The sequence below is a fragment of the Sinocyclocheilus rhinocerous genome, unplaced genomic scaffold, assembly GCF_001515625.1.
Source record: "Sinocyclocheilus rhinocerous isolate Xijiao unplaced genomic scaffold, SAMN03320098_v1.1 scaffold886, whole genome shotgun sequence".
Classification (NCBI taxonomy): Eukaryota; Metazoa; Chordata; class Actinopteri; order Cypriniformes; family Cyprinidae; genus Sinocyclocheilus; species Sinocyclocheilus rhinocerous.
Window position 1 is genome coordinate 519,442 of NW_015631204.1, and position 12,153 is coordinate 531,594.

A 12,153-nucleotide genomic window follows, 5' to 3' on the forward strand; every position below is an offset into this window, starting at 1 on the left:
CTTTCTATAAATATTATAAATATATTATTACTGTTTATCATTATAAAATAACAGTAAAAATTATTTGCAAAAAAACTTACGAAAATTACACATGGTTTTGAAACAAATAAAAAAGGTTATTACAGTTAAAACATTTTGCTACACTCACCATAGTTTAAGCATGTTATTTGTAGTAAAACCGTAGTTATACAATTGTAATAAAAAACATTTCATTTCTCGGTGATCCCACATTTTTCCATTTTCATTTTTGTAGCTATTACAAAAATTCTATACTTAATTGAACTGCCCAATTTCCATTCATCACTTTATTAATTTGAATAATGAATGTAAAATAACCTGCCAAAATTTACATAACCTCAAAGCCGCAACTTCCGCAAAGATCATATTTTAAGATGAATGAATATCTGATCTTTGTGTTGTACGGCTTCTGCCATCAGTCAAGGCAAGGGAGGCAGAGTCTCTTTAGAAAAAAAAAACTGGATGAGAAAGTTATCTATATTACAAAAATAAAACAACGCAAGTATTACAAAATGTGACATTAAAAAGTGTAAAAGTCACTAGTTTTTACAAAGTAACTGTCCAACAGCGACACCCGCTGGTAAAGCTAAAAAGAACAGCTGAACATTAGTTGACAAATAAAATATATTGTTTATATTGTTACTGTCTTTTGTTATTATTTTGGAATAAATATGAAAATACGTAAAAACACTAACTTGATGAGATTTATCGGTTTTGATAAACAGAATATTACATAGTGTAAAAATACAAAATATAATTGCATTTTGCCTTTTAAATGTAATGTTTATTTAATGCAGGGAGATGACAACAGTAAGGTTTTATATATATATATATATATATATATATACTGATTAATGTTATGAAAACCAAAAATGTTCTCTTATAGTTCATATATAGATTATTTTATGTTGTTTAAAATACTTTTTTCTTGTCTTGTCTTATATATACAGTGGGTACGGAAAGTATTCAGACCCCCTTAAATTTTTCACTCTTTGTTATATTGCAGCCATTTGCTAAAATCATTTAAGTTAATTTTTTTTCCTCATTAATGTACACACAGCACCCCATATTGACAGAAAAACACAGAATTGTTGACATCTTTGCAGATTTATTAAAAAAGAAAAACTGAAAAATGCTCAGTATTTAGTAGAAGCACCCATTTGATCTAATACAGCCATGAGTCTTTTTGGGAAAGATGCAACAAGTTTTTCACACATGGATTTGGGGATCCTCTGCCATTCCTCCTTGCAAATCCTCTCCAGTTCTGTCAGGTTGGACGGTAAACGTTGGTGGACAGCCATTTTTAGGTCTCTCCAGAGATGCTCAATTGGGTTTAAGTCAGGGATCTGGCTGGGCCATTCAAGAACAGTAACAGAGTTGTTGTGAAGCCACTCCTTCGTTATTTTAACTGTGTGCTTAGGGTCATTGTCTTGTTGGAAGGTAAACCTTAGTTCCAGTCTGAGGTCCTGAGCACTCTATTTGTGCTTTTGTACATAGGTTTTATGCAACATCATAAATATAATGTAACATTTTGGGCATAATGTAGTGTAATATGAGATATATATTTTTAAAAGGCATACCTGTAAGCATAGATATCAGGTTATGTAACATACTCGGGGTTGATGTGCCTTTAGGGCAGGTTTAGAGACATAAATGTCTGAGAACTCGTCAGGTGAGCAACATAATGCAGCACGATTTGAAGTGAGTTTTGCATGCCAGGACTCCCCCAGTGAAACCAGAGTGTGAACTACAACAATAGAAAGCATATTTTCTGTATTCAGGCTTATGTGTTGTGGTTTACAGGTGTCTAGCCGTGAGCCGTGGCCTCACTGACACATGCAAACAACTATAGCCTAATGTGTGAATGGGTTAGACACGAATAGTCTGAGATTCCTACTAACAAGTCCTCTGGGATTGCATTAAATAATTTTCCAGCACAGCTGCAACAAAATAGGCTAGATTGAGAAAATGACTGGTAGCTTATTTGACAGGAAACTTGGTTTTAAATAAATAATTGTAGTAAAAATAAAAATTTGGTCAATATTTACTCACCCTCGTGTTGTTCCGAACCTGTATGAGTTCTTCCTTCATTCTGTTATTCAATTAACACAGAAATATTCACTTTGTCCAAAAGGAGTTAAAGTTAAAATATTTGTCTTTTCAATGCAAACCTGTCGTTTGCTTTAAAATAGAACCTGATGTGTGCTTCAAGACAGGCTGTTTATTTGATCTTTTGACTGGGGACTAGCTGTCTGTCTTTCTGTAGGGCCTAATGCGGTTTTTTTATGGCAGCAGGTAAAATGTGTGCTGCATCTCTGCTGAGTTACTCATTTTCATCTTGATATGAATTTTATCAAGCATTCATGGAAATGTGTGGACCTTAGGCTACATGCACACTGTAAAGTTTCAGGAGTGACACCGCATTTAATACGGGAGCGAATCCCCTAAATTACAGTTTCTTGTGTGTATGGAACAGAACTCACTCTCAAAATTGCCATGACTGACATCGTGGTAACAACAGCAACTTTTTGCCGACTCAAGCTTTTGGTAGCCGCTATTTTTGCCCAAAGTAACGCGTTACGTATAGGCGATTTTAACTAAATCCCCGTCGACATTTTATTTATATTTGGAAGGTTTGCAGAGCGCACTCGTGTAGTGTTGCCATGTCCACGTATTATAAGCGACGCACACGTGTCTTTGAGCTTGATGTGTGGGCTCGGCTCATAGAGCGATCAAATGTATATAGTCAATAAACTAGGCAGGTGCAGGTCGCGATATTGTGGCGTGTTACTTATTTCCAAGTTATTGCGTTTGCCGTTTGGAATGAAGTTGATTATGTGCTTGTTCTTATTTGCTGGTTTTTAGAGCAAGATCTGGTAACACAAACGTACCTCGTTCCCTGTTATTTCTTGCACCGCAACTCTGATACGCGTTTAAAAGTCGTTCACTTCGGTTCCGTACACACTGCGTAAAAGTGTAAATGTTGTTTATAGGCTAAATGCGGTTATTAGAATTTTTTCTGGAGTTAATTAGGTTGTAGAATGCGGTGGTCACTCCCCTAAATGTACAGAACAGGATTACTGCATTTAGCTGCAGTGTGGCCTTAGTAAACACAAACAATTGCCAAATCCTAATAATTACCACCAAAGCTTCACAGACACTTAAGATTACGCTCAAAGTAGGCCTATTGCTAAACTTCACATGGAGGTTTTACCCTTACCCACACTTGGCAGCTCTAGGGGAAATTGTTCAATGAAAAACATGCCCCCCTCAGAGTGCCCATGCTCCTTTGTGAGTGTCAGCATTAGAGGCCTGCCAGGAAAAGTGTTGGAAAGGTAAAGGGGTTGTCAGTGTTCTGTCTATTAAAACACACACATAGCTTTTCTTGGACAAGTGTGGTTCAACTGTTTCCGCTCTCTCCCTAATGCTCAGTTATCGAGATAAACTTTAAAAAACGTTAACAGACCCGGTTTCAGCTGAATGAACAAATACATAAGCCCTCTGATCGAGCTGTTATGGTTATTGAAAGGATGTGTGGTGTCTGGATTGAAGTGCAATACTCCAACCCGCCACTAGTTTGCGCTCATGAGTCACACAGACGCATGTCTCTGCCGCCTGTCACCAAACTTCACTGATGCTTTTTAATGTGTATTTCTAATTTCAATGATTATTCCCCAGACTAATAACTAACTCATGTCATTTGATGAATATTTAATTTTTCTAGGTGCCAAACGAAGGACCTGAAAGCCTAAAAACCAATTTGATGGAGACACAAAAGCAGTGAGGATTCAGAGGGAGAAGATAGTGAAGTTGAAACAGGTTTTGAGCAAGTGATTGGTAAGAAAAATGTATTCTTTTTTTTGTTTTTTTTAACAAATCAATAAATTACAATTTTTTGTTTATTTATTTTTATACAATTCATTTTAAATAGCCTGTTTAATATTTCCTTATATAAATTGTATAGGCTACATAACAAACATAATAATGACACATTATATGTTTAATTAATGTTACCATTTAGTTGTATTATTCAATTTAATAACAATTTAAAATTAACCAATTATATATGAAATTATAATATACATATATTAATATAACAATTAAAATATTGATTGCAACAATTAGGCTATTCATTGTTGAATAATATTGTATTATTTAATGTGTATTCATTTAACTGTAAATAGAGTCGGGTGAAGAAAAAATAAATATAAAAGATAGTCATAGAAATTGGTAACTAAGTACAGTAAGTTTCCCTTAAAATACGCGACGCGGCTGACGCTTTGGTGATTAGGCGTTCTAGTAGGACGCGTCGCGTCACACGCGTGCGGGTGTGAGTTACAGTACGCGTTAGCCCCGCCCCCTTTACAAAGAGAGAGCGAGACAGAATGATTCTCTCTCCTGTGTGTGACGAACAGACGCTCGTGAGGATCGTGTCAGTAAACTCGAGGAGATCTCAAACACTGCTGATCCACCCAGGATAACTCTGGACGACGTCTTCAGTTGTTTTTTCCTGTTATTTAAAGAAACTCTTTCGCTTCCATCGCTGCGTGTGTCAAAACCAATGAGTGACGCGGAGTTCAGCGATCATTCTCACATTGACGCGCACATGAAGCGCTTTGACGCGGTTCTGGAGAGCGTGTGAGGAGTTCTGGACCGGTGCGTGTCTGACCATTAACACCAGCGCATGCATGCTTTCTGGACCTGACACACTCATGCATTACAAAGTAAGTTGAACTGTCAAAACTAGAAGCTTTTTGGTTAATAGAATAGTATGATTAGCTAGTATCGAATAATACCATAGTATAGTTTAACAAGCAGTTGAATAGTATAGTGTAATATGGAAAAGTATACTACAGTAGTATAGAAGAGAACAGTTTTACACGTAATACTAGTGAAGTATAGGTAATATTATATACTAAATTGGAATAGTACAACTGAAGTATGGAGTAGCTTAGTATTGTTTAACAAGCATTAGAATAGTATATACTGAAGTAATATAGAAAAGTACAAGTATACAGTAGTATACAAGAATAGTATAAGTAATATACACTAGAATAGTACACTTTAAAAAGTAATAGTATACACTAGTATAGAAAAGAATGGTTTTACAGGTAAAATAGTATAGTTTAAGTAATTTAATATTATATACTATAATGTAGTTAAAAAAGTAGCCATAAAATAGAATCATTTACAAGTAATATTAGTCGAGTATAGAATAGTTTGTCATATAATATTATATACTAGAATAGTATATTTAAAAAGCTGTAAAATATAAAATAATAGTGTATACTACTGTAGTATGGAATAGTATAACAAGTAACTGATTTTAGAAATCCAGACATTTTATGCTATGCATAATTTTTTATTGTTATTTATTCATTTTTAATAATTTAAATGTTGTCTGGGGTGCTTTAGGTAACACTAAACAAACAACTTTTCCAAAATGGTGTAATTATATGAATCGCATCTCTATTGATACCCTGCTGTGGTAATTGGAGAACTGTAAACAAGTTATTTTATATGGCAGCTCTTACCGAAACGAATGGCTTTACAGTTAACCTGGAATATCCAGGATGGGGTTCCCAGCCGTTTAGATGAGAGAAGTGCTCTGCGCTGGTGCTTGTACAATAATAATGACCAAAGGGCAAAATGTGATCCAGGAAAGCCTAGTGCTCCTCCCTATACTTAATAACATTCATTGTGGCCTTTTTGTGAGAGTTTTTTAAGTATGCACGTTGTTAGTATTGAAAGAGAGGCAAGAACACAAACTTGTACACAGACAGGAAATGTGTGCCATGCGCTGAGAATCTGCAATGTTCCTCTCAAAGAATGGCACACACTTCGACTGTTTATTGCCATCAGGAAACTATAAACCTGACGTGTGATTGCATTAGTTAGCGGTGAATGATGACAACTTAACAGCAACTAAATTATGACAACAACAGCCACTGTGTTTTCATTCACACAAGCTGTGCACGGAATCACTTGATGGTGAGAAGTTGATGAATAAATGTTGTAAGTAAAACTACCGTTGATGGTTTTTATTATTTGGAAAAGCTAATCATCCAAAAACCTCTCGATTTAGATGTTATGAGAGGCCTGTTGATGATTTCAAAGCTAGTTTGAGGAGCTTCGTCGGTTTGCTGTCGTATTAAGGAAAAACCAGCAGTTTCATAAAGAGCTTGATGGGATGAAGTTGTAATTGTGGTGTTATCAGCTAGTAGTAGCATATAGGCTATAGAGACGAGTGCAGACAGTATAGGAGTTGTGTAGGTTATCCTGCTGGGTGGTCTGAGTGCTGGTCAGACCTCCATGGCACTTTCCTTGGTTTTCTTCATTAGCCACTGAGTGAAATGCAGCCAAACACCATCATCGTTCTTGAAAAAACAGCTGTGCTGATTATACCTCCTGAATGAAGACATTTGAAAAAAATGTCATTATTGAAAAGCCAGGTTTTCTGATGCAAATGTAAAAATTGTATAATGACACATTTCTAAACTATTTTATATATATTTAAGTAACAAAAGCATTATGTGCTAGTTTTTTTGGATATTTACTTATTATTGCATAAGATTTCTTAAATATATAAATATTTTATATTGATTTTTAAAAAATGTGATATGCATTATATAACACTAAAATGAGTTTTGAATATAAAAAATGTAAATGTACTTATAAAATATAATATATTTATATAAATACACCTATAAAATAAAACTTAAAAAATATATAAATTTTTTACATATCTTAAATTTTTATAAAATATGGATTCTTATGATTGTAAATGAAGAAAACCAGTGTGTTTGTGTGTTCATTATTTTTGCACTCTGCATATTCAACCTGATTTTTAACCCTAGAAAAGCTAATAAATGAAGCCTAAGCTCTCCTGGTCTGTGGCTTTGCTGATCTTGCTCTTAAAGCAGTTTTTTGGCACAGCTTGATTTTGCCACACAAAAAAAAACTGTCATGTAATCTATCTTTGTCACTGGTGTAAAATGCTCAATTCACTGCGTTACATCCTCCAGTAAGGAGGTTTCGCACAGAGAACTCTTTGTACGGTGGGCCGTATATAGCGTTAATCAGCGAACACAACCCCCCTTGCTTGACACGTGCGTCTGGGGATATTTTTAGTGGATCATGTGTTCATAGTTTAGTGTGAGTTTAGTTAAAGTATTTAAGATGTGACTTGTTGGCTGGCTCTAAGGTAACTGATAATGCGTCCACTGTAACACGCCACTGGAATCCTGTCCAGTTTTTCCCATTAACGGGATAGTCAGCCGTTTCATTGGACTCATGGGTCTGTCTGTCCATCTTTTGGACTGGGTTGTTATGACATCTGCACACTGACAGGTTTCAAACGGTGCAAGAATCCCAAGCCAGGTGTCTCTCAAAGGACAAATGCACATTCTTGACCTCCTGAGGTCTTACAGAAGTCCAGCTGATGAAGAACGGTTACCGACAAAGCTTGACGGCAGGAGTCGAAGCCATTCTTTAATTTGATAGTTTCGTTTCTGGATGCTAATTGGTTAATACAGCATTCTAGACAATATATATTTAACAGCTACTACAACATGCCATTTTTAATTCTGTGGAATGTATGTAATATATTCTGTGGAAAACAGCATACAATGAAAGTCAATGGGGTCCAATGTTGTTCTTCAAAATATCTACTTTTGGGTTCCTTTAAAAAGATTTGGCTGAGTAAATAATGACAGAACTCTTATTTTTTGGGGAACTATCCCTTTAAGACTGTGCTATATGGTGAATATCTCATGCCATATTGCTTAAATATAGCACTGACCTCAGCCAACACCCTCAACTTTTCTCCATCTTCAAAATTACAGAGATGCAATCCACGTTTGGTTGAAGCAAACTTTCATGTTTGTGGTGTTTTTTTAGGCCTGACCATGTTGCTCGAATCATGTAAGTTTGTTCTTTGATTATGTGACAGAATTTTTCCGCCAATTCCCACAATGAGGTTTACTTTCAAAATGAGTGTCTAGAGAAGACTAGCATCTCGATTCTGCATTTGAAGGCACAGAAAGCATTGAGAGCTGTAAATTAAATAAAGTATGTTGGTTTTTGAAGTCACATATCCCAAAACACCTCTGATTTGACGCTTGTAAACAATGTTTGTCTCAGTTTTGATGACACATTAGTTTCAGCCACTGCTTCTGTTTTTCAGGGTAAAAAGTTCATAATTGTATTTTTGGATCTGCTGCGTTTACATGCGCAGTATATTTGGTAGAGGAAGTCTGCGAGGGGGAGTTTGAGGGGGCCGTCGAGCTGAGTATCTGCCGTCATCCTGGTTTGGTTTACAATGCTCCCGAGTTTCCACGTCACTTCCTCCCCATGAGATCGCTCCCATGCTGCTGTAAACACCCACACCCAGACCTCCAGACCACCAGTGCCAGATCCAATCCAATTCTTATGATGCAGATACTGGGTGAGATAAACAGATCTACTAAAGCACATTTAGCCAGTAAACTTCAGGGGCCGGATTCACAAAAATCCTAAGAAGATGTTTCTTAAGATAAATCCTAAAGAATGTTACTATGTGGAATTCTTGACAAATTCTTAAAGGGATAGTTCACCCAAAAATGAAAATGACCCCATGATTTACTCATCCTCAAGCCATCGTGTATATGACTTTCTTCTTTCAGACGAATACAATCGGAGTTATATTATAAAATGGCCTGGCTTTTTCAAGCTTTATAAAGGTACAAATAGTGGTCAAGATTTTGAAGCCCAAAAAAGTGCATCCATCCATCCATCATCAAAAGTACTCCACACGACTCCAGAGGGTTAATAAAGGCCTTCTGAAGTGAATTGATGCATTTGTGTAAGAATAATAGCTTTAAGAGGTTATCTCTCGGCATTAAATTTGATTCTGAAATGGTCATGATTATAAAATTAAAAATAAGGTCCCTATTAGAGCCGATTTTTGAATTTCAACTTGTTTCTGAATTTTCAAATTTTGCAAAAAGTCACTTATAATAATAACAATCATTGTTTACATTGGCATCCCTTGTAGTAGTAATATATATATTGAGTTGTGCTATAAAGCTTAAAGGGGTCATATGATGCGGTTTCAATTTTTCCTTTCTCTTTGGAGTGTTACAAGCTCTTGGTGCATAAAGAAGATCTGTAAAGTTGCAAACACTAAAGTCTCAAAACCAAAGAGATATTCTTTATAAAAGTTAAGAACTAAGAACCTAAAACGGCTCGTTCTAACACGCCCCCACATACCTACGTCACGATCTGGGAAGATTTGCATAAAGCCGCCCAAATGTCCACCCAAAGAAAGAAGGCGTAACTTTTATTCACGCTGTAGTATTGTTGACGCTGCAGCCATGTCCTGAAGACGCTGTGTGCTTCGTTGTGAAAGCGAAACTACTTTGTTTGGCCTTCCAAAAGAGGACGATATCCGCTTCATCATGCCTAGAGCTGATCTGTGCTGGTCGCTGAGGGAATACATCAACTTAGTGCTGTGGATCACCGGATATGCTTTCACCGTTTTCACCGCTCCTTCGCCGGGACCGCCGTTCTCGACCCCGCCGCCTCAGCTCACTCTTGCCCAGCTTCAGCTCAGTTTGTAATGGGTTTTAATGTTTTTGTCTCGTCGCTCCGGCCGGGACACGGCATCAACAGTATGGTGAGGTGCGTAACATTTCCGTCTCACGCTTGAGGTATTCGGCCAATCACAACGCACTGGATAGCTGGCCAATCAGAGCACACCTCGCTTTTTCAGACCGATGAACTTTGTAAAAATCGACACGTTTCAAAAAGGCGGGGCATAGAGGAGAAACAATAATGTACAGTATGTGGAAAATAATGTGTTTTTTTTACTTTAAACTGCATAAACACATTTCATTACACCAAATACACAAAATAATGTTCTTTTTAGCAGCATCATATGACCCCTTTAATAATTGAAACAAACCAATGTATTCATTAAAGGTCTTACATTTGGGGATCTAAGACAAGTTGTGGGTTATCTGAACTTTAAGAGGCTATTTACGATGATTTTTAAGAACATTCTTTTCAGGAATTCAAATTATTCTTAAGTTTTATCTTTAGAACATTCCTAAATGTTTTTGGGAATACAAAGTTAAGTTAAAAGAAATAGCAGTTACGAAGATTTTTTTTTTTTAAGAATGTTTTGTGAATTTGGCCTCTGGTCTTTCTAGGCTTGATCTTTACATCCAAAACTCCCTGTGAGCTGTAGAACATACTGCATCTCAATCCATTAGAAAATCAACTCACCGTATTTTTTACGTAAGAGTGGGCCATTTGTAACTTCAGTGCGTGAGGCTTCCCGTGTCATTCACTTCCAGTTATTTTTAGCTGTACAAAACAGCTTGTTTTGCTGCTTGATACTGCAAATGGGTATTTCTTATTTTAATTTATTGTCATAATTATTAACTCACTGGTTTGTACCGCAAATAGTTTTACCATTTTTGTACTGTTATTCTTCTATTTATTTACCTATAGTGGCCAATGAAACAAAAATCTCACACAATCACAATCAAAGAAAATAGCTTACTTCCACATCGCAAAATAAGGCGAATAGGCTAGCATCGCTATTACTGGTGACTTTACTTAAGGTTAAGGATGTAAACAAACCACCAAAATGAAATATTAAACTTTAGTGTAATTCGAAGGATCGGAGGTAGAAACGGCCACCTGCTTTCTTCAGGTCACTTACCTGCTGCGTGAGAGCACGGTCCCGTACACGCTGCCAGCGGCTCTGAGTGCCAAGAGCGGAGAGATCAGCCTACACGTGAGACTCGCTCTGATGTCAGAGCCAACCAGCTGGTGAGATCTGTTCTCCACGTCGGGCAGTCTGACAAAAACACTTAAGGATATCGATCACAGGTCTGTGTCTAAGCTGTGAACTGCTAACAGCAGGGCAAGTATGCATTTGCTCTCGGCAAATAATATACAGTCGGCTTTGACGTTAAAAAAAATCACATTATGTATATATATATATACACACATAATGTGATTTTTGTAACGTCAAAGCCGACTGTATATTATTAGCATATATATATATATATATATATATTTATAGTTACTGATATATTTTGCTGCATATTAACAAATAAAACAAACTTTACATTATTATTGTTAAAAATGTAATCTAGTGTTCAAAGATTTGGGGCCTTTAACTAAAATTTTTGAAAGAAGTCTCTTCTGCTCACCAAGGCTGCCTTTATTTGATAAAAAATACAGTAAAATCAGTAATATTGTGAAATATTATTACAATTTTAAATAACAGTTTTCAGTTTTTTTAAAATATATTCTTGTGATGCAAAGTTGAATAGTTAGCAGCCATTACTCCATTCTTCAGGGTCACATGATCCTTCAGAAATCATTCTAATATGCTGAATTAATGCTCAAGAAACATTTCTTATTATTATCAAGGTTAAAATCAATTGTGCTGCTTGATATGTTTTTGGAAACCATGATGCTTTTTTCAGGATTCTTTGAATAGAACGTTTATTTGAATTAGATTAAAACGTTTTGTAACATTATAAATTTCTTTACTGTCACTTTTGATTAAAACTGTAGTATACATCATTTCATGACATCTAAACTAGCTTTCTGAAATACTTGATTTTGATTGGTCAGTTTTGGTAATCTGTGGACAAATATGTATGGATTGTATGGATTAAATTGTATAACTGTATTAATCATTTTCTTACATGTACCAGTTTTGTGCCTCATAATCATCATAATCATTCTTTATTCTTACAAAGTAACATTATTTCAACTCGATTTAATATTTCCTGTTTGTTTATTTTCCCTGAATTTATACATTAAATCAGGTAGAATTAACTTATGCAAAAAAACTGTATATTGTAAAAAAAAAAAAAAGATAGATAAAAAAGTGTAGATTTAAATGATCACATACTGAGCAGCACAGTATTAATGTCATGAATGCACTGCTTTTACAATAATGTAACAGAAAACAGAAGTGATATCTTAGCATGTGGCTATGAATGGCCACAGAGTTTCAGTTGGCAGTGTGTATTGGTTAGCGATGAAGCGCAAACGCGGCGCACACACACTGTGAGAACACAGCTGTGTGACACACATCTCCACAGCAAAAGGAAGCCATGCAAATGAACA

At 35.8% G+C, this 12,153-nt stretch overlaps 1 protein-coding gene across 1 annotated transcript in view; it reads left to right on the forward strand.

Moving 5' to 3' along the window:
- LOC107741665 (myocyte-specific enhancer factor 2C-like) overlaps nt 1-12,153 on the forward strand; it is a 54,038-nt gene that overhangs the window by 4,017 nt on the left and 37,868 nt on the right. The window contains exon 2 of the mRNA XM_016554434.1: nt 3,743-3,855. The gene's annotated coding sequence lies outside the window, so the exon portion shown is untranslated. The remainder of the gene's footprint in view (nt 1-3,742; nt 3,856-12,153) is intronic.